The sequence below is a fragment of the Falco punctatus genome (genome assembly GCF_963210335.1).
Source record: "Falco punctatus genome assembly, contig: scaffold_50, whole genome shotgun sequence".
NCBI classification, from domain to species: domain Eukaryota; kingdom Metazoa; phylum Chordata; class Aves; order Falconiformes; family Falconidae; genus Falco; species Falco punctatus.
The window spans coordinates 407,902-430,992 of record NW_027660309.1 but is presented as its reverse complement, the minus strand read 5'-3'; the positions used below and the strand labels follow the sequence as shown (position 1 = coordinate 430,992).

The 23,091-nt window shown below is 46.6% G+C and overlaps 3 long non-coding RNA genes across 4 annotated transcripts in view; 2 read left to right on the top strand and 1 right to left on the bottom strand.

Annotated features, from left to right (window-relative positions):
* LOC308057163 overlaps positions 1 to 23,091 on the top strand; it is a 374,427-nt gene that overhangs the window by 275,560 nt on the left and 75,776 nt on the right. The gene's annotated exons all lie outside the window — the stretch shown is intronic.
* LOC308057164 overlaps positions 1 to 23,091 on the top strand; it is a 372,076-nt gene that overhangs the window by 273,830 nt on the left and 75,155 nt on the right. The window lies entirely within an intron of this gene.
* The window catches only part of LOC308057165, a 153,159-nt gene continuing 148,287 nt past the window's right edge, over positions 18,220 to 23,091 (bottom strand). Inside the window, exon 3 of the long non-coding RNA XR_013925163.1 lies at positions 18,220 to 18,255. This is a non-coding gene — a long non-coding RNA (uncharacterized lncRNA). The remainder of the gene's footprint in view (positions 18,256 to 23,091) is intronic.

The following is a 23,091-nucleotide window of genomic DNA, read 5'->3' as shown; positions in this document are numbered from 1 at the left end:
GTTGCAAAGTCTCTACTGCAGCACTGCCTCCTGTTACCAGGGCGCTAACTCTGCTACGCCCTTGCTTGCAGCCTAGGGGCACAGTTGAGACCAGTGCAAAATGTTGTTCTGCTTTGCAACTGCAAACCCTTAGCAGACTGTTTAAGACCAGGTTTCTAAATAAACGTGCCTGGATGACAGAGGGGTTGCATCCCATCTATGCTTTAAAGTTTGCTGTGTTTAGACACAGCTTCAGGCTATAGGTTTTCATGCAAATACGACTTCATCCTGCATACAACTCCCCTCTCAGTTTCAAGGAAGATGCAGACAGTTGTACGATGGTTCCCCTTCTCATGCTCCCCTGTGACAAGCAGTAAATTACAAGCTCTGGCCTTCCAGGTTTCACCACTGGCATCTGAACTGGCACCCACTGAGACTGAAGCAGCTGCTCGTCTTCGGTGCTGTTTCAGGCTCTTTGTAAACTCAGGCTAACAGTAATTACTGTCACACCAATATCAACCCTAACTGCCCAGAACCCCAAACTCAGATGTCAGTTTCCCTGCATAACCTATCCCAAATGCTTCACCGAACTCCTTGCAGCAGCCAACCTGCACAGAAAAGATCCTTGTAGCATGAGGTAACACGGCAAGCCAAGCAGGGAAAGCTCCCGCTGAAACCCTGATATCAGAAAGGCTGGAAAATAAGGGCCATCACAAGACAGGAGAGACCGGAGGATGAAGATCTGTTTGCAGCAGAGGGGGTGCCCCTCCGCCTGCCCCCCTCACCTGCCGGTTCGCAGGAGTCTTTGAAATGAGTCACTTGGCTTCACGTTCATGTGGCGCCAGGCCATTTGCCTTGGTCTTCTGCCCCTTTCCTCCTCACAAGAGTCATCTTAAAAGTATTCTTTGAATAGCTTCTGTGCACAACAAAACATCTGACAGGGCTGGGCTGACTTTTAAAGGACTTCATTTCAGTAATGCAATAACTCGCTGTCCTGTCGTATTTCAGAGTAATCAATGAGCATTAATTCAGTCTCCACGGAGCATCAGCAATGAATTTCACAAACCTCACAGACTGAACTTGCATTGCCTGAAAACAGTGCACTGCTACAGTGAAAAGAGCAAGAGGACAACACAGAATAAGCTCTGCTATGTTTTTATGTGCTTCTTACTTCCTTCTTCCTTTACAATAAACTATTAATAAGCCTGTAGGACGCACAAATGGAAGTATTTCTGTCTGTTGTTTATCTGCCAGTCAGTGCCACAATGGTTTCCAATTCAGCAGAGGCCGTCAGACCATAACGCAAGAACACGTGGGAACAGGGGCTGGCACGAGAACACCCACGCTGTACAACTGGAGCCATAAAACAGAAACGTGCAAATCAGAAGCAGCAAGAGTAACAAATTGGAAATGTTGCCCAGCAGAAAAATTAGCAGTTAATTTATAACACAAGTGCCAATAAACCAAGAGGCACATCAGCTATTTCTTTTCTGACAGTCCGAGCACGTGGCACATTCCCAAATGACTGCGAGACAGCAGGAAACTGCTCATTTTCCAAGAAAGGGCTACGTGGCATTTCAGCCACTAACAACTCACATGGCCCGATTACTTAGGGCTTAGCCACAATTTTACTCCTTTCAATCAGGAGTGACTTCACTGAAGTCAGACTTACCCCAGGGAAGAACAGATTCAAAGCAAGAGAATTATACAAACCAACTCCCCATCAGGAAGACCCGCATCCCAGTTCACTGGGTTACCCACAGTCCCTGTGGATCGTGCAGCATCAGGGATGTAGAGGTTGTTCAAAGGCAGCACTCCTGAGCCTTCCACAACTAGCACAGATACTCTGCAGGCAAGCAACTGCAAGCCCAGCGCAGGTGGCTTTACAGAACCATTTCCCAAAGCCTGCCTCTTGGCCAAGGGCTTTGCAAGGTGCTCTGCACATCCTGACCATGCTACTGATGCATTTCTAGCTGAGCGACAGCACTGTGGGACTTTGCTGACTCACACTCCATCAAGTACGACACAAAAAGTCTGATTTGTACAACATTCTGGTTCTGCTGTATAATCCTCATGTGCTCCTCACCAAGCAGCCCACATCCCTCCCCCAATGCCCTGCAAGGAGCACAAAACCCAGTTCGGCAGAAACTGCCGTGGTGTCGCTGAAGCTGTGCAGAGGACCTTGCTGGCACAGCTCCCTAATGCCACACACTCACCAGTTCAAGGGCAAGACAAGGGACAAAGTACTGGACATGAGTGCTCCTGGGGGTTCTCTCACCCTACTTCTATTTGGGGTGATGTTCATCTGTTGCTCTGCTGCTTCTCTCTAGTTGAAGAGCAGCAATTTGCCCTTCATGGGAACCAATTTACTTCCACACCCAAAATGAATGCTAATTCATACTAATAAATCACATTTTAAAGGAAGCAGCGTCCTCTGCAAAGCCTACCTCGGTGAGGTTAAGCTCTTACGTCACTTGGGCAGTATGGAGAACTGCCCTAGGCCAACATCATTTTTACCTTCCATACGAATGACGTAAAACCATTTCTCAGTCCCTCCCCAAAGCAACAGATCATTTCACAAGCTCAGGGAGCCAGGGACCGCAGGGCATTTCCTCTTCAGTTTGCTACAGCCACGCTGTTTGAGGATAGGACAGGGCATTAAACTAAATCTAAGCAGTGAACGCAAGATGAGAGAACAGCTGTGCCCAAAGGGATCCTGCGCCTCTGGCCTGGTGCGGAAACGCCAGCTGGCTCAGAGCGACCCCCTCACCTTGCATCACCCACAAAGTCACACAAAGAACTGTGCCGAGAGGCAGCAGAGTGCTGGTGCAAAGAATCAGCCTGTCTGTCTGTGTTCCCCTGTAGGACAAGGCCTCAAGGACAGGAGTCCAAGTACTGATAGCCTGATGAACAGAGACTTGTTAGAACTTGCAGGGCACAAGCCCTGGGAACCAAGGAACAAGCTAACTGCAGACCCCTGAGCCGTTACAGCTGAGGAGGCAGCCAGGCGGACAGAGAAACAAGTAGCCAGATAAGGGAACGGATGGCGCCGATATGTAATTTTGTTAATCAAGAAAGCCGCCTAGAAAGAAACCTCCTAATTTGGGAATAGAAATTGTTGCTATGTTAAGGTAAACTAATAAGTTCCTATTGTTTTAACGGTGTGCCTTAAATATCAACCAATCAGTGTTTTTTACACTTAAGATTTAACCAATCAGTGTGTAATATGTAGAAGGTAGAAATGTATAATTGTAAGAAAATCACTAATAAACCTACAACTTGCTTGCATCAAGCTGCGTCCCGTCTCTTCATTTGCCGCAAATTGGTGACCCCGACATGATCCGGTGAAGGATCTGATGTGGACGGACTCTCGAATCGCCTGACTGAGCGACATGCAGCAAATCCCACAGAACTTTGAATGATCTGCTGAAAGGAAGCGGGAGCCGGCCAGAAATCCCTCCGGAGTTGAGAGGTGAGCTGTGGGAAATTCGTAATGGGGAATCAGGCTTCGTCCCCGGAAAGAGATGTTTATGAGCTTATGAAAGGTCTCCCTAACAAACATGAGAAAAGTCTTTCTGGGCATGACCTTAAAGCAATGCTTAAGTGGGTGCAAGTAAATATGCCTGCAGTGACTGCAACTACAATTTTCACGCGGGAACATTGGGACGACACAGGGGTGAAATTGTGGGATTCTGCGACAAAAGGCAATACTGAGTCCCACCCTCTGCTCACTTCATGGAGAGTTATTTTTGAGACTATAAAAGCACAAAAAGAAAAGGCAGAGGAAGGAGAGGAGGAGGAGTCGCAAGCTCCTCTAGCCCTTTCCTTATCAGCCTCTAAATCACAGTGCTCTAAACCCTTGGGTGTCAATGCAGTGGGGTATCTGCCAGAAAAAGATCCCTTTGACCCAGGACTGGTAGAGCCTGAACAAGAACCTGATTTATACCCTCCTGATCTACGTGATGTGTGGGCAAAAATAAAGAAACAAGCCTTAAAGGAGGGGGATTTAGAAATAGCTAAGACTATAGTTGCTCCGGTCTTGTACACTCAGGGTCGGGCAGGTGGAGCACGATGGGAGGCTCTTTCTTTTTCGGTTGTTAAAGAACTGCGCCGCACGGTTACGGAACGTGGTATTTCTTCTCCCTGTTTTATAAGTCTGTTATCTTCTGTGTTTGATGCTGATGTCATGACTCCTCATGATTTGAAATCTTTAGCACGATTGCTGCTAACCCCGACTCAGTACACGTTATGGGAGTCGCACTGGAGAGGGGGACTGCAAGCACTCCTGCTCACGTACGTTAACCATAATGATGCTGCATCAGCTACACTGGCAATAGAGCATCTTATGGGCACCGGTGCACGTGCTGATCCGGTAGCGCAGGCTCAACACTGCCCCCGTGCGGCTCTCGAGGCAATTACAGAAGAGGCGAAAAAGGCTTTTTTCCAGGTCCCTGACGTACAAAAGCCACAAAAAGCCTTTACTAACATCACTCAGGAGTCTCGAGAACCTTATATGCAGTTTATTGATAGACTAAAACAGGCTTTGGAACGTCAAGTAGATAATGCGGAAGCTCGGGATATATTGTTAACAAAACTAGCTGTTGAAAATGCTAATGTTGATTGTAAAAGGCTACTGAAGTCTCTTCCCAACCCGAACCCCACTCTGGTGGAAATGGTGGAAGCATGTAACCGAATCGGTACGGTTGACCATAAGTTTGAAGCTATGGCTGCTGCTTTTGTAGCGACGCATGGTGTGGGGAATTGCTATGGTTGTGGTAAGCCTGGTCATCTAAAGAGAAATTGTCTTGGGCGGGCTGCGGGGAATAAACAACAACCTCCTGGTCCTGGATTTTGTCCGAAATGTCAGAAAGGGCGTGATTATGCTAATCGATGTTGACCTAAGTATGACTTCCAGGGACAACCGATACAGGGAAACCGACCACGGAGCGCGGGGCAGCGACGCGCGCAGACACAAATGCCACAGCTGACATTTCAACAACCTCGGAGAGAAGCACCGACACCTCAAGTCTCTGTCCAGCAACCTCAGGCAGCGACGGACTGGACCTGGCAACCTCACACACAGTAACACTGCTCAATTCCTCGGTTCATTTATTATCAACAAATGTCAAAGGACCATTACCCCCTGATACACAAGATCTGTTAATTGGTAGATCTTCCACAACATTGTCTGGTCTCTTTGTTTTACCGAGTGTTATTGACTCTGACAGTGTGGATGAAATCAAAATCATGGCACAGACTCCATTTCCACCTTCTACGACACCTCAGGGTAGTCGAATAGCACAATTGATTCTGATTCCAGCAAGGGTAAACTCTCTTATCACTGATCATCCTCCGCAGAGGAGAGGAGGTTTTGGATCCACAGGGTTACCTCACATTTTGTGGGTACAATCCATTTCTCCACAGCGACCTATGTATCAGTGTACCCTTATTTACAATGACCAACAAATAGCACTAAATGGGATCATTGACACTGGAGCTGATGTCACAGTAATTTCTCAAGCCAAATGGCCTCCGCAATGGCCACTGACTAATGTCTCTCAGACACTGGCTGGCATAGGGGGGACCGGTAACAGTCGTCAGAGTTTGGAACTAATTTGAATTCAAAGACCAGAGGTGTTGCGACGGAGGGAAGACACAGTCGCTCAATATGAGTGATCAGCAGACTTCGTTTATTGTCCCTTACAGTCACCTTTTATGCCTTCTTATAATTAGCTCATACATATTACAAAAGTTAAGCTCATTATTGGTTAGTTGCCTAGATACCAAGCCCGCCCCTAGTTTCTCTTCTGTAGTTATCTGTTCCCACCTGCAACATTCTTTTCCCACCAAAATCTTCCTGTTATTGTGTAACAAGGACAGCCAAAGACAGTGTATTTTGCTTTACTTCAGATAAGCTGAGAGCGATGTGCATTTTTGTCCAGCCAGCTGGACTATGTCTATGAGACCTTTTTCAGCTAGCCAGTTATCCACAATTCCCCCGTTTTTATTTTGGGCGACATAGGCCTGGTTGACCATTTTCAATAACAGCGTTTTAACACAGGAAAATACACAGCCAACTTATAAAATCTCAGTTCAGAAGGATAATTCCAGAAATACTTGAAAAATAAAGTTAGCTTGAAGCTTTAATTTAGATGCTCTTTCTGTTCCAGTGATATAAAAAGTTTAAAAAATTCAAAGGTAATTTTAAAGTTCTGAACATGGACTAATGCAAGCTCAAAACCCAAAAAGAAACCAAACTGGTGTTTGACTAGGAATATTTGCAAATATTTTAGTGGAAAATCCCTGACCATTAACAATTTTCTGTCCAAATAACAACTGCCCTTATGCAACCAACCAGTCCATACATTTTCTGAAGAATACCTCATTGATATCAAAGAATTAACAAAGGGGGGAAATTAGTTCTAAGCTATATACATTCATAAGTGGATTTTTCAACAGTTACATACAGATTTACACACTAATCCATAATGGCTTGTAGGTGATACACACAAGAAGAGTACGTTGCTTATCTGTCTGAATGTCTATGCTAAATTTGACAACTATGCCACAAGCCAAGCCTACATGGGTGCTGTATGTTATGCACGTTCCTTAACAAACAGAAGTGTAATAGACAAATTCCCAAGATCTAGTCCCCAACCTAATTATATTATTTTGTAGCCAATTAAGGAAAATAACACAAATGTGCATATCTACGTGTGCACACACCTTTTAGTTCAGAACCAATCTGTGATAAAAGGCCTTAGCCTTATGGCATCATCAAATCTTAACGAGTACAGTAATTAAAAATGCAGTCTTACTGTAAGTGCGATTTATGCTGACATTCCCTCAAATGCTACACGTGAGTATTTCTCACTCAACTGCCTCAAGTTAAAATAGTAGTATTTGTTAATATGTATTAAAAAATCATTAATTCTCTACAATAGCAGTTGACTTCCATAACACTATGGAAGCAAAAGAGGCTTAAGATGGGTTTTCTGAATACTAACAATTTATTTTAGACTGTCTAAACTCAGGTCTTGAAAGATTTTACTCTGCCAGACATAGAAACACTGTTGCACTCCAGTTGTGATATCCCTTTTCCCAAGTTGTCACATGCACATCTCGCTCAAGCAACATTATTGTCAAAGTTTCTCTCTGCTACATAAAAGCATATTGCACTTGTAGACATAAAAGACAGCACTCTTACTTAGATTATTATCTTATTACCTCATAACTCTTAGTATCTCTGATTTCATCACTTCAAAAATTCACCAGGAGCAGATAAAACCACAGCATCAGACTAAACTACACCTTAACTGCTGATTCAAATAAAGGCATTCTCTTCAGATATGCCTAATGCTTACAAATAATTTTGGCTGGTTATGATCAAAAACCTATTATTACAATAATGATCAAAAATAATAATCCCGTTTGCAAAATGCCTTTAAGCCAGCCTCCTAGTCCCAACCAATTTCCACATTCAGAATACAGCATAAATACAGAATAAATTATCTCCATCAAGGCAAAAAGGCTTCTTTTTAAACACAGAGATGTTTGCTAGTTCAAGGCAGAAACCCATTTCTTGTAGGGGATATCTGAATATCTGAAGCACTTTTTTTTTTTTTTTTTTGGTGGGTTTGTAATCAATTCCGTATTTTTCCTTGAGAAGCTTAAGCTGTTCCTCTTGTTTCAGGAGTGTTTCCAACTCTGATTTGTCGAATAGGTCCGTATTTCCCAAATATATCATACATTTCCTCCGCTGTGATTTTATACGGCAGGTTCCGAATATAGAGGATCCGATTGACCTCTGGGGGCAGCCAGATGTTAGCTCGCTTGGCCGCTTGCATCGCCATGGCACCGATCGGAGGAGGGGTGGGGGTGGGGGTGCCGCCTTGGAGAGAAACCGCGGCCGGGAAGGGGCCTGCCGGGCTGCGCCGCCGCTCGCCGCTGCCGCGGGGGTCCCGGATGCTATCCCATACGCTAATAACCCGAGTAATGCCTTTTTACAATCTATGTCCTGACCGCTCCGCTTTTCTAAAAAGCATATGAGCGAATCGTACGTCGCTTGTCTCTCCACACCTTCGTCAGCGCTGTTGCAGCCTTTGCGAGACTTCGGCGACGCGTGGCCGGCGGGACCCTCTGTAGGTGCTCCCGGGCGCGGGGACTGTGCCCTGCCGCCTCCTGCGCTGCTTTCAGGACCGGTACCCGAATCTCCGTCGAACCGTGGCTCGCAGGTTCAGCCCTCTCTAGGGTCCCTGTTCGGGCGCCATTTGTCGCGACGGAGGGAAGACACAGTCACTCAATATGAGTGATCAGCAGACTTCGTTTATTGTCCCTTACAGTCACCTTTTATGCCTTCTTATAATTAGCTCATACATATTACAAAAGTTAAGCTCATTATTGGTTAGTTGCCTAAATACCAAGCCCGCCCCTAGTTTCTCTTCTGTAGTTTTCTGTTCCCACCTGCAACATTCTTTTCCCACCGAAATCTTCCTGTTATTGTGTAACAAGAACAGCCAAAGACAGTGTATTTTGCTTTACTTCAGAGAAGCTGAGAGCGATGTGCATTTTTGTCCAGCCAGCTGGACTATGTCTATGAGACCTTTTTCAGCTACCCAGTTATCCGCACAGAGGGACATGTGGCTTCTGTTAAACCTTTTACGCTGCCTGTCCCTATGGTTTTGTGGGGATGTGATATATTGTCACAATGGGGAATGTCCATCCGTACACATTTTTAGATGGGGCCACTGAAGTGCGCAACACCCTAAAAATAACCTGGAAGACTGATGTTCCTATTTGGGTGGATCAATGGCCCCTTCCTTTGGAAAAACTTCGCGCACTTCAAAACTTAGTCTCAGAACAACTGTCCCAAGGACACATTGTACCTTCTACTAGCCCATGGAATTCACTGGTTTTTGTTATTAAAAAACAAACTGGCAAGTGGCGCTTGCTCCATGATCTTAGAAAAATTAATGATGCTATGGAAGATATGGGAGCCCTCCAACCCGGGCTCCCGTCCCCAACTATGATCCCTCGACATTGGCATCTAACTGTCCTAGATCTTAAAGATTGTTTTTTCAGTATCCCGTTACATCCAGATGATGCCCCAAAATTTGCCTTTTCATTTCCAAGCATCACCATGCAAGCTCCGTTGCAGGGATATCAGTGGGTTGGACTGCCTCAAGGTATGAAAAATAGCCCTACAATGTGTCAATGGTACGTTGCAAAAATACTCAGTCCTGTCCGAAATGCTATGCCTACTGTGTTATTGTATCATTATATGGATGACCTTTTAGTGGCAGCACATCACAAAGTCATGGAGAAAGCTGTAGCCCTTGTCACAGATGCCGTGAATTCGGCAGGTCTCTGTATAGCACCAGAAAAGGTCCAGAAGTTTCCCGCTTGGAAATATCTGGGCTGGCGAATAAGAGCACAAACTATTGTTCCTCAACCATTGCAGATCAATACCAATGTAAGAAAACTGCATGATGCACAAAAATTACTGGGAACAATAAATTGGGTTTGACCACTATTGGGAATTTCTAATACAGACTTGGGTCCTCTGTTTGACCTACTAAAAGGGGACACTAATCTTTGTTCTCCACGTAATCTTAACTCTGAAGCAGATACATCTTTACAAAAGGTTGCCTCAGCTATCGCTTCTCGACAGGCCCACCTATGGGCCCCTGAACTGCCTTTTTACTTGATTATTTTAAACCCTGCTCGACAGCCTCATGCCCTGATATTTCAATGGGACCTTCAGAACTCAGACCCCCTGTCGATTATTGAATGGATCTTTTTACCTAACCAGTCTACAAAAACTATTTTGACACAACATGAAATGTTTGCCTCTCTGATTGTTAAAGCTAGATCACGCCTGTTAACCTTATCAGGGAAGGATTTTGTCTGTATTTGTCTACCAATAACAACGGTATACTTACAATGGCTTTATCGGTAATCAGACACCTTTGTTATGACACTTGCCGACTATACAGGTCAAATAACTTCCCATCCACCTTCACACAAACTGTTTAACATTGACTTTCGTCTGATGTTAAAACCCAGAAGAAGCAAACAACCCTTACAGGCACTTACTGTGTTTACAGATGGATCAGGCAAATCACATAAATCTGTTCTCCTATGGTGGGATGATCAGCAGAGACGATGGGACTCGGACATAGAGACAGTCTCCGGTTCACCTCAAATAGTACAACTGAATGCAGTTGTTGGCGTTTTCCGAAAATGGAACGTACCACTCAGCCTTGTTACTGATTCTGCTTATGTTGCAGGTATTGTTACATGAGCCGAAGCTTCTGTGCTGCGGAATGTTTCACATTCACAACTTTTTACCCTGTTACAGGAACTTATTTTCCTTTTGGACTCTCGATCTGCACCTTATTTTGTTATGCATATTAGGTCTCACACCTCACTACCTGGTTTTCTTGCAGAAGGCAATCGACGAGCTGATCTATTGACGTTACCAGTTCAAGTACTGCCAGACCACATTGCACAAGCTAAACTAAGTCACTCTTTTTTCCATCAAAATGCTGGAGCTCTTAAGCGACAGTTTGACCTTACTTCTCAACAAGCGTCAAATATTATTGCTGTCTGTCCTGATTGTCAAAAACATTCTTTCCCATCAATTGCTGCAGGAGTTAACCCTAGAGGATTACAAAGCCTACAATTATGGCAAACAGATGTCACACATGATTCTGAATTTGGTAACCTTAAATATATCCACTCTTCCATTGCTACATTTTCAGGTGCCTTGTTTGCCTCTTGTCACACAGGAGAAAAGGCACGAGATATTCGTAGACATTTAATGCATGCTTTTGCTACTTTGGGTATTCCCTCAAAGATAAAGACAGATAATGGTCCAGCTTATGTTTCAACAACTATAAAAACCTTTTTTGCCCTATGGGGTATAACTGATATTACTGGCATTCCTCATTCCCCCACCGGTCAATCTCTCATTGAACGGTCTCATCAGTCTCCAAAACGTTTATTACAACAACAAAAAGGGGGAATGGGAATGGCTATTCCGGAGGAACGGTTACAGAAAGCATTGTATGTTTTTAATTTTTTAAATTGTTCTTTAATAAATAACAACCCACCGATAGTTCGACATTTTACTGCAAATACCTCCTTCGAGGCACGGGTTAAAGCCCCAGTATTGGTTCGAGATCCAGAAACAGGTAAAATCATGGGACCATATCCTCTTGTTACATGGGGAAAAGGTTATGCTTGTGTCTCCGCAGAAAAAGGACCCAGATGGATCCCAGCAAAGAATGTGCAACCTTTCCGTGAACTTTTACCGCAGACAACTGATACCGACACTGACCCTACAGAATGAAATAAAAACTGTGTGAGGATTTCTGTTTTGCATTAATGTCAGGTAACCAAATTCAGGATATAGCATCTAGATTTCACTTTTTACAGCTCTTGGAACGGACAATATCGCCCTGGATTAAACCACTTAACAAAGGTAATACGTTTGGACCAGACCAGATCCCCAACGCACTGACGGCACCGCTAACAGATATTATCTTCCATTACATCGACTTTCAACGACACTGTCATGAACCAGATTGGACAGTGTCTCTATTTCTACAGTTATGTTGCTATGATCATGGACCATCTTGTCGACCGTGGATCAAGATTCATTGTGAACTCTGTGATCACGATCGCTGGCGAGTTGTAAGACTAAGGGACAGATGGGGTCATTGGATGTGTTCTGAGTGTAATAATCAAATATTAAGGTTTAATCATATACAGTGGGCTGAATGTTTTATGGGAAAACCTCTTTTGGAATTAGAGGGAGTTATAGGGTTAGGTTCTGAGATTTTGCCAAACTTAGTTTTTGCAAATGTTTTATCATTGATTGAAAGCCTAGAAGTACAGGCTATTGCACGGTTGTTCTTTCAATATATTGTATTAGCAAGCAGAATTTATATTATTAACAAGAACATTACTGTAGGATTAGAGTGTGGACAATCAATTGCAGTGCCTTGGTCATGGACAGTACGACCAGAAGAATGGCTGGTTGTAAAACAACAATGGAAAAAGAAAAAGAGAAACAAGCATTTTCAGTAATATGGATAATGATGTTCATACCTGGACCTTGGCCTATTGAAGGTAGCTCTTATCCCCCTTTTCTACCAAAGGTAAATGTTTGGGTCACGTTGGCGAACTTGACTGGACAGCATACTCTGTGTCTTGCTATGGCCACTCCGGATCAGCCTTTTTCCACATGTCTTGTGGGCTTACCATTAGATGAATGGCCTATACCTAGGGGCCTTCAAAGTCTTTTTCCACCCAAAAACGTATCAAAAAATGTGACAGACAATTGGGATGTATGGATACTCCATCTCCCACTGGCTACTCTGGAACCACAGGAAATTGAACTCCTTGGTTCAGTAAAAATGGATTTTTGCATAAAATTTAACTACACGAGAAAGAATCAATCTAGGGCATGGGACGTTTCCCCTATTCATCCTGTTTTTAGAAATGCAAGTATCTGGTGTAATTACACTGCTAACAACTTGTCTAAATCTAGCAATGCTCTGCTCTCACTACCTGCTGGAGTATTTTTTATTTGTGGTGATAGAGCATGGCCTGTCATTCCTTCTCATATAAAAGGAGGTCCGTGTAGCTTAGGGAGACTTTCCGTCCTGACTCCTAACACATCTATGATTTTACAACATCGCTACTCTCGAAGGACAAAGCGTGGCGTTCATGCATTTGCCTCCGATTGTGATGATAACATGCAATTTTGGCCCTTTGGCCAATGCTTTATTGCATCTCTTCTGTTGCCTGGAGCTGCTGCAGGAAAGGCTCTGGCAACATTAGATAAGCTTGGCTGTTAGCTTGCCAAACAAACTAATGCCACAAGCAGTGCCCTGTCTGGTCTTTTATTAGATGTTGATAGTGTTCGCCACGCGACATTACAAAATAGAGCTGCAATAGATTTTTTGCTTCTGGCACAAGGTCATGATTGTGAAGAGTTTGAAGGGATGTGTTGCATGAACCTTTCAGATCATTCGGAATCAATTCATGCTAGCATCCAAAGATTGAGGGATGGAGTTTCTCATCTTCAACAAAGTGACACTTGGGATTGGTTAGATAAGCTGTTTAGTGGTTGGGGCATTTCAGGATGGTTAAGAAGTTTAGTAAAGATGATTATATATGCTTTAGTTGCTTTTTTGTTTGTTTTATTACTTACACCTTGTCTTTTACAATGCCTACAAAAATTAATAACTCGTTTGATTTCAGGGGTTCTTTTTGTGCAACAGGAAGGGGGAGATGTAGGACAAGGCCTCAAGGACAGGAGTCCAAGTACTGATAGCCTGATGAATAGAGACTTGTTAGAACTTGCAGGGCACAAGCCCTGGGAACCAAGGAACAAGCTAACTGCAGACCCCTGAGCCGTTACAGCTGAGGAGGCAGCCAGGCGGACAGAGAAACAAGTAGCCAGATAAGGGAACGGATGGCGCCGATATGTAACTTTGTTAATCAAGAAAGCCGCCTAGAAAGAAACCTCCTAACTTTGGAATAGAAACTGTTGCTATGTCAAGGTAAACTAATAAGTTCCTATTGTTTCAACGGTGTGCCTTAAATATCAACCAATCAGTGTTTTTTACGCTTAAGATTTAACCAATCAGTGTGTAATATGTAGAAGGTAGACATGTATACAAGTGTAAGAAAATCACTAATAAACCGACAACTTGCTTGCATCAAGCTGTGTCCCGTCTCTTCATTTGCCGCACTTCACCTTAAAATTTAAACCTAAGCCTGAACCCTAAGCCTGAACCCTAAGACTTAACCTTAAGACTTAACCCTAAGACATAACCTTGAGTCTTAACCCTAAGACTTAACTCTAAGACTGAACCTTAAGACTAAACCTTAAGACATATCCCTGAGGCTTAACTTTGAGCCTTATACTTGAGACTTCACCCTAAGACTTAACCCTGAGATTTAATCTTAAGACTTTAACCTTAAGACATAACCCTAAGACTTAACCCTGTCTTAACCTTAAAACTTAACCCTAGGACTTCACCCTAAAACTTAACCCTAAGACTTAAACCTTAAGATTTAACCTTAAGTCTTAACCCTAAGACATATGCCCTATAGAATAGTTTTTGTATTTGATGGTTTTTGTATAAGTATTGCACTGATGACATGAATGAGAGTGGTATAAAAGCAGGAACCGTCCAATACACGAGGGATGAGAAATGAAGAGACAAGTGAAGTGGTTGGGGTTGGATTTATATGAAGCTTCTACAGAGGGGAAAAAATAGTTTCTTGTTGGAAGAAGGGTTCGCCTGAGTCAAGAAGACGCTCAATATGAGTTATGCATCTTGCTCAACTTAGTTTCTAACGCTACTTATATAGAACCGATACACATGCACATTCGTAAAGCAGAAATAGAATTGGTTAGTAGTCTCTAAACGCACGCGGTTCTCACACCCCTAATTATCATGACTAAAATAAGCATTCTATCCATGTAGCTAATTGTGTTGCTGTGCTTCAGCCTTGTAGTTTGTTACTCCCTATTTTCCCATACCGCTCCCTCTCTTTCTTGGCCCTGCACCTGCTTTCCCAGCAGCTGTAGCTTGTTACAGCCATGGCCTGTTGGCACAACATAATTACTTGGTCTCAGGATTCAAGAATAGCTCAAGGCTACCTTTCTTGTTAACTTCAGCACAGCAACTTCAGCACAATTCTGATTACAGGACAATTCTAGTACCAGGCCTGGATTGTGCAGATCTTCAGAGATTCTAAGGCCACGCTTCTGCAGCCATTCTTCTACAGTTTCTCTTTTGGTTGCTATCTAGATTGAAGAGTATTAGTAATGTCCAGCTGTTGATTTCTGTATGTGTTTTGAGGATTCTGAGGGGCCTGCCTGTTCCTCAAAGTTCATGTCAGACAGTGACCTTAAGCTTTCCCTTCTCTTTTATGATATGTAGCCACACTCCAGCAGTACTGTCAATCATTTTAATCTGTGACTTGCTTTGTATTCTTACTACCAAAATAACAGGCTCCTTTTGAAGATCGTGTGTGTGTGTGTATATATATATATATATATGAGCTATCCAGAATTTTGTAAACCTAATCTATCAGTATAAAGGCAGTTGTTATTCTAAAACGAGCTCGGTAAGAAGACTACAAGAGGATGTGATTCAACATACTCTTAAAGTGTATCTCAAAAGAGCTTTCAGATATTTGTATTCATTTAATTGTATTTGTATAGTGAAGAAACAGAAGAAAGAACAATCTAATACAAAGTCCTGCCTTCAGTCACCAGAGTAATATTTGCAGTCATACTATGGCTCTTAGATCACAACAGATTTCTTTGGGTTTTGTTAGAAAAAAATACCTGATTGCAGTGTGTGCTTGTGTATTGTTCAAGGAAGAACAATACCTGAGCCTTTTTTATGTGTTAGGAACCAGAAATCCTCATGAACAGCTGCTGATAGTTGAAGGTGCTCAGCTGAGAAAGATGACGAGAGGTTCATCATCTGCGCAGATGCCTGCTGGTGGCAGGCAAAATTTCATACCTTTGGGTTCAATCTAAAGACAGGTCTAATTGTATAATAAAATAAGTTAAAGGCGTATTTCATGTTCTTAGACCTTTCTTCATGCTCATTTAACTGTTTCGTTAGGGCATGGTTGGACAACTGCAGCAGGAGCTGCTTGCTGATGCACTTAAAAAGCAATCTATGCCAGAAGCTTCACTTGAAGTTACTACACGCTACCACAATGACCTGGAGAGAGACAAGCTGCACTTGCAAAAGGAGTTGGAAAAAAAGTTGAAAACTAATGTCCTTAATGTCTGTAACTATATGAAGAAATCTGAGTGTAGCTGTTTAAAGTAGGAGCGAATGTTGTACTTTTGCACCACGTTTTGCAGTGTTCTTATGAAAACTGAAGTATAGAGGGAACCAGAGGAGCTTGGCAGGAAAGCTGTAGGGTGATTTTGTGTGTGCGTGGACATGTCATCTTGTTCCCCAAAGTTGCAACCTCATCCTGTCACTTCTAGACTATTCCTTCTTCCCATCAGCTCCAGCTGCTGTTCTTGGTTATGGTTCCTAAGGTGTGTTTTACACTCCACATCAACCTTGGCCATAGGTCTTGGATGGGGGGAGGAGAGCTTAGGCCTGTTTCTGTGTGAGTTACTGCATTCTCCTGCGCTCTTGTCTTTTCCGGCCACCTTACTTTTTCTTCTGCCACTGTTGCTTTCACAGATGCAGAAGCAGCATATGCTGGCTCTGACATCCAAGGACTTGCACAGCACATGGGAGGAGCACTTGAAGTCAAGATCCCACCTTGAAGAGCGCGTTGCTCAGCTGGACGAGGAGAAGGCTGAACTTTGCAACAGGTGAGCCCAGAAAATTCTCCAGGCACCGAGGCAATACCCAGGAGAACCACATGCACCTTCTGGTCAGGTTCTTACATATCATTGCTTTCTGTTATCCCTGCCATTCAGGCTGCGAGTACCTTATCGTTTGGGGGTCACGGAGGAAGCAAATAAAAGCTAGATGGGTATCTTTGTGTAAGTTCTGGAGTGGCTCTGTTGGGAAGAGTTCCCAGTTACTCCCTCTCGGAAGAGAGGGGAGTAACGCAGCCATCACTCGGAACAACTCTGTGCAGTTGGCCTTGCCCAAGGTCACCCCCTGAAGCCTGTCTCAGGCACGAGTTGAGCAGGAGGCAGGTGGGGGTTTGCTTTTCGGAATGGTGTCTTTGCTTCCCAGGGCACGATGCAGTGTGAGGTGATGCAGAAAAAATGAATGCAGTAACTTATTGCTTACTAGTAGCTGACTCAGTCCGTCTTTCCTGGTCTTGGAGACCCAGAAGCAGAGTTCCCAGAAGTGCTTTTGAGGTTGCTCTGGGTGATAGATTCTAGTTTTTAGTTTTGCATCCTTTCTGGCTAATAATAAACAAATAGTGCCCATTGTGCCCATAATACTATATCCACAGGACCCATCAGCACCCTCTTATCTTCAAAGCCTGGAACTGAATTTCAGCCCAGCCAGCTACCAAGTCCCTGCCAACTAAAACTGGGTAATCACGGGAGGGTTTAATACCATTCTGAAACATTTAATATTGCACAGGAACTGTAGAGTCTCCTGGTCTTGGCTGGGGAGTGACCTGTAAAAAACCCAAGTTTTTGTGGCTGAGCATGCGTGCACTTGAAAAAACACTGGAGAAGAAATACTTCCTCCTGGAAAGAGCGGAGATGGATTGTGTTTACTCTGTATTGCCACCTTGTAAATAAAATCCTGCCTTTCTTCTAATGTCTGGAAGAAAACAAATACACTCAATTAAAAAATGCATTTTTCTCTCCATTCCCCCATTAAATGGTCCGACTGATTACAGAGGTACTCTTGAAATGGCTGCTGCTCATAGCCATGTCCCAAAACTCATAGAATTCGGGTTTTGCAACCTGAATTTACTTGGCTGTGTTTTCAGCAAAAGTCTTTTTTCGGTCTTTTTTTTTTTTTTTAAAAAATTATTATTATTATTATTATAGTTCTTCCTTCTAGAGATCACGTCTGCAATAACGGAATGCTGCTAATACACTGAGCATCAACTAAGGAAAGTGTCTGTACATCAGCCACTTTGGTCGGCGAGAACACTGCCAGAGCGAACAGGCTTGATAAAGCTGTGAAGGCTCATTCCGGAAAGGAAAATGAAGGTTTTAGGAGCTGTACCATTATTAGCGATGAAGAAAAAGAAGGTATTTCAAAGGGCTGAATCTCCTCCCTAAAAAGTGGTACCAGATTCCTGTCCTGTTGTAATCAGTATTTTCAGTGCTAATCACAGTGAAGTGTGTCCCTCTCTCTGATTCAGGTTTTCTTTGCCATCTCTCCCATGTTTCACAAACTCACTGGCAAGAGGCAGTTTCTAAGAGGAAGAAGTGTGCTGCCAAGGTGTTCCATGAGTCAAACCATCTAGGGTATACTGGACTGTGACATCACCCCAAAACCATATGGTACTTATAGGAAGGTTTCACCACGCTGAACTACTTAGTGCCATCACCGCAGCAGTAGAATAGGAGGATGGTTCCCAACTTATCTATACCAAAGGCACGACCTGTCTTTTGATTTCTGGACCACGTTTCCATACCCTCCGTGCACGTTTGTGTTCTTTTGTGGCAGTGCCAGCTCGGCCACGTTTACTGGAAAGTAACTTTCTGACCCTGTCCTGGCAAGGCAGGTAACTAGATGATGCCTACAGGCCCCCCCCCCCACCCCCCCCCCCCCCGCCCCTCTCCCGCTATATTAACCCTTGCTGTTTGTTCCTTTGGCATCCATTTGCCCAGGGCTAACGATGGCACACAAGCAGGACTGCTCAACAAACTAGGAGGCAAATTGCTCGCAGAGCTGTTTTGGCCATAACGCCCTGACGAGATGCCCTTGCCCTGAACGACAAGCGCTTTCCCAGTTTGAGCCATTTTCTTTTAAAACCAACTAGACCGAGCCCCCCAGCGTGCTCGCAGCGCGGGCCCCGCCGGGGCCAGCGGGGAGCTGCTGCTGCCCGGTACGCCGGCACCCCCCCGGGCTTCCCGACAGCGGCCCGAGTGGTCTGCGGGGGGCGCAGCGCCGCCGCCACCTGCCGGGCCTCTCGCTGCCCCCGGCCCCGCTCGGCAGCGCCGCGGCCGGGCACCGCGTGGGAGCCGCCGGGCACCGCGGGGCAGGAAGTGACGTCACTCGCGCTGGACACGCGCCGGAGCAGACCCCGCCCCCGCCAGCAGAGCCCGCCGGCCGTTTAACCGCCGCGCTCGCCGCTGAGGGAGGCGCTGTCCGCCGCTGCCGCGCTGAGGAGCAGCCTGTGCGCTCGGCTTCCCGCCCTCTGGTGGTTCGCTCCGTAGACAGCCGTACCGGGCCGCTGCCCGGGGCCCCGATCCCCCTGCCCCGGGGGCCCTCCGATCCCCCGATCCCCCTGCCCCGGGGGCCCCCTGACCCCCGATCCCCCTGCCCCGGGGGCCCTCCGATCCCCCGATCCCCCTGCCCCGGGGGCCCCCAGGCCCCCCGATCCCCCTGCCCCGGGGGCCCTCCGATCCCCCGATGCCCTGCCCCGAAACCCCCGATCCCCCGGCCCTGCCCGGGACCCCCGATCCCCCGGCCCTGCCCGGGACTCCCCATCCCCCGGCCCTGCCCGGGGCCCCCGATCCCCCGGCCCTGCCCGGGACCCCCGATCCCCCGGCCCTGCCTGGGACTCCCCATCCCCCGGCCCTGCCCGGGGCCCCCGATCCCCCGGCCCTGCCCGGGACTCCCCATCCCCTGGCCCTGCCCGGGGCCCCCGATCCCCCGGCCCTGCCCGGGGCCTGCCGCAGCCCGCCGCGTGCCTCCCGCCATCTCTTCCCTGAGGCGGGACCGTGCCCGCGCCCCTGCCGCGGGATGAAGAGGTTTTTCGGGTTCGGGAGGAAGAAGGGGCGGCCGGCAGCGGCCGGCAGCTCCGCCAAGCCCTTCCCCACCGGTGCCTACGAGCTCCGGCTGAAGGACCTGGGCAAGCTGCACCGTGCGGCCGCCCGTGGCGACCTGGGTCAGGTGCGGCAGAGACTGAAGAAATGCGGCATCGACGAGCGGGACGCGGCGGAGCGGTAAGCGGCGGGGGGCAGCAGCGCCGGGCGGTGCTGGGGCGGGGTGTGGGGGGGTTGCGGGCAGCGCCGGCACCCGCAGGTGCAGCTCAAGGGCGCTGGGAGCGAAGGGCAGCATCGCTGCGGGGAGCCTCAGCCTGGGCGGGGAGCCAGGCCTGTGCTGCCAGGAGCCCTTGGAGTCGGCCGAGCATCCCCCGTCTTGCCCCGGCCCCCTCCGTGCCCTCGTTCCCGGGGGTGTTGCCTTGCCTGGGGGCGCAGGAGCGGCAGGGGGCCGGCAGCAGCCTGGCCAGGGCGGGTTGCAGAAGGAGCCTCAGGGCCATTCTCCAGGCAGGCTTGGAAGGCAGAGTGCATGCACCTCGGAGGCCTCAGCATGGGGGGTTAGTAGTTGAGCTGAGCAAGCTGCACTGCCTCAGCTGGGAGTAAAAGAGGGGTAAGCACTGCGTTTAGGAAAGGGTAAATGTGCTGTGTATTGGTGCTGTGTGGACGGTTGCCTGATGTGCCTTTTGTGACTGTGATGTTGCAGCCAAAGCAACATCAGTCTGATTTTAGGTGGCAGTTACTTTGCTGTTTGCTCTGTGGCCTTGGTACAGCTAATTAGTGCCTTGGTTTGGAAGATCTGGGCAGTGCCATGCAGAGGAAGCTGCTGCTTCTGGCAGGTGTTAGGATGTGTGATTTTGAGTCGAGCACAGCAAGTACTTGGCAGTTATATCTTAGGGAGAAGCCCTGGGCTGCAGCATAGCTCCTCATGGTCCGCTGTAAGCCTAAGGGAATCAGCTGAAGTTTTTGGGTCTTGGATGTGTCGAGCTGTTAATGCCTTTTCTGAAAAGACTCTGAGTCAAAACATCCATGACATTCAGAGGAGATGCTGGTGTAATCAGAGAACTTCAGCATCCTGCACTGTCTTTTCTGAAGACTGGACTTTTGCCAGCCAGCTAGCTTATTGCCCTGAAAACACCTGGAACTGTCTAGATTTGTAGGAAGGCAATGAAGAGTGCAGTCAGTCAGCACGTGGGCTGTGTGCCTGAGTGTTGCCAGCCAGTACTTGTTTATGCAGCTGCAGGTGGGGGATGCCATTTAAGGTGGCTTGAGTGCACTTCTGTGCATAATTCAGCTGCCAGAGTCAAGGTGCCCGATGGCATTTATGGAAATAGTTCGGAACGTTTCTCTCTTTTTCTTCTTACTGCTTACTGATTCAGTCAGCAGTCAGTCACCAGCTCTTAGCAGACCCTGGTATGAAATTTCGCTAGTTTTTGCGTTTCAAGTTCATCTTGTCTAGAAAGCTTTTTTTCCTCTGAAGGGTTTCCTTCTGTGTGCCAGGCAATTATCAGTGTTATAACAGGACAAATACAGTCACAAACTGTAAAAAACAAGCTGGGGGCGGGGGGGGGGGGGGGGGGGGGGAGAGGGAGGGAAGAAAGAAAAGGCAGCATACTATGATGAGCACTGTGGTGGTTTTGCCATGATAATGCCCAGTGCTGAACAGCGAGGCTGAGAGCAATTCGGTGGACAGAGCCCGCCTGCTTGCTGCAGCCACTGCCCTCTGTACCAGCCATGGGGGTTGCAAGGCCACCTGTGCCCTCTTAGTGCTTGTGGGTGTGATGTGTGTTGTGAGTGACCACCAGATGCAGTTGCGTTTCAGGGCTTCGTGTTGGAAGACTTGGTATCATTGGAAACAGAGGTGAAGAATAGGAAATAATGCAAAGTAACGGCAAAAATGTGTGCATTGGTTGTATGAATATCTCGGTTTTGCTGCTCAGGATTTCCAAAAGCAAAATCCTGCACCAGGAACATGGCAAGGATCACACCAACAGGTTCCTTCCATAAAGTCGGTCCTGTAGCCCATAAGACCTCCCGAAAGTGTGCTTGATACAGCATCAGTTAGGAGCAGGCAGCTTTCAGAGGTGGTCTAGCCAAACCTTCAGCCTCACTGACAGAGACGGGCAAAAGTCAGCACAGAGTTGGAAGCACTGCAGGCACAATGCCAGCTAGTCATGGATCCTGGGTCAGAGCTCATCGCTAAGGGAGATTTACCCTGTCAGCTGCCTGTCAGACTGAACTCCAGCACTTTCATTGCTTGGCTTGTAGCTGCTGGGTTGTCAGCTCAAGGGCCATTCAAAGTGCGTACTGCCAACCTGCTGTTTCCCAGTGGGGTTGTTTCGTGGCTGCTCAGCATCAGCAGTTCTCCTCTACTCTATAGGTGATCAGCGTAGCAGCAACAGGAGCAGGAACAGAATCTGGGCAGTGTCCCCAGGGCTGGGTGGCAGAAGAACTTCGGTGTTACTGGAGGCCTCTTGCAGGGACAGGCAACCCTGAACACTGATGGTCTCTGCCAGCCTGTTCCCCGAAGTGGATCTTCTGTGGAGCACGGCAGGCCTTGCGCCAAGCAGAGCCGTCTCCTGTTGACAGACTGAGAGGCTTGGTTGAGGAGGACAGCAACAAGTCCACAAGTTTTCTGAAGGCTTTTCTGTTTGCAGAGCTGATAGTGACTACTTCACGTCTGTCATGCTTCCTAGTGGTTGGTAGTAGCAGCTTTCAGATGATTGTGGACTCCTTCATAACCAGTCCTGGTTAGCTTTCAGATAATCTCAGCCAGTCATTTCTTCAGAGATGAAGAATCCTGCATGTTTCCATGGAAATTTCTCAAAAAGTGGTGGTAGTTGCTCTTGAGCTACTCCTCTGTCAGTGCTCCAGTCTGTTCCCTGTCTGTAGCAAGACATTACAAATTCTTTGAAGTTTTCTGTATTTCTCTCATCCTCATCTTTGTTGCAGTGGAGGAGGATGTCAGCTGCCCTGTAACAAGTATCTGTGTTACAGATTACTGTGTTTCTGCATCACCTGCCACTGCATTTGTGTACCTCTCCCTTTCCATTCCCACTTAGCCAGGGAGCTGTTGTGCTCCGGTCTCAGCAAGGTACCAAAACAATTGCAAGGCTAGTTGAGCTTTCCTAAATACAGAGAAGGACCTACCTGCAGCGATGTGGTTCAGAACCAGTGCTGGTGTTCCCCTCAGTTCTTGAGGAACTGTGGGATTGTTACTGCATCACCTTCAAGGGAGGAAGGTCCCAGCTGTTTTCTAGCTTGTCTTCTGCTCTGTTGGGACAGGTGTCCTGCAGAGCAGCAGGTGCTTTGCCTTTGCACAGCATGAAGCTTGTGCTGATTTGTGCCTCTGATTTAGGGGGAAACACATGCAAGGACTTTCTGGGCAATTTCTTTCAATATAAGTAGGCTGGTTAATTGACATCAGACCTAAGATGTTCTGTGGTTTGAAGGAGGGGTTTTTTGGGTGGTTTTTTTGTGGATTTTTTTTTTCCTCTGGCAAGGCTTTAACTTGAAGAAAAGAGTTTCATTTTCTTATGCTGGTCATGTATTATGGAAACACAGTATTCCCTCCCTGGAGAGGACTTCCTCTGTAGTAGGCTTATTATGACTATTGTAGTTATACATATCTGAAGGATCAGGTATTACTTTCCTGTACTCAGGATTACAGTGTTCTGCTGTCTGGTTTGCTGCAT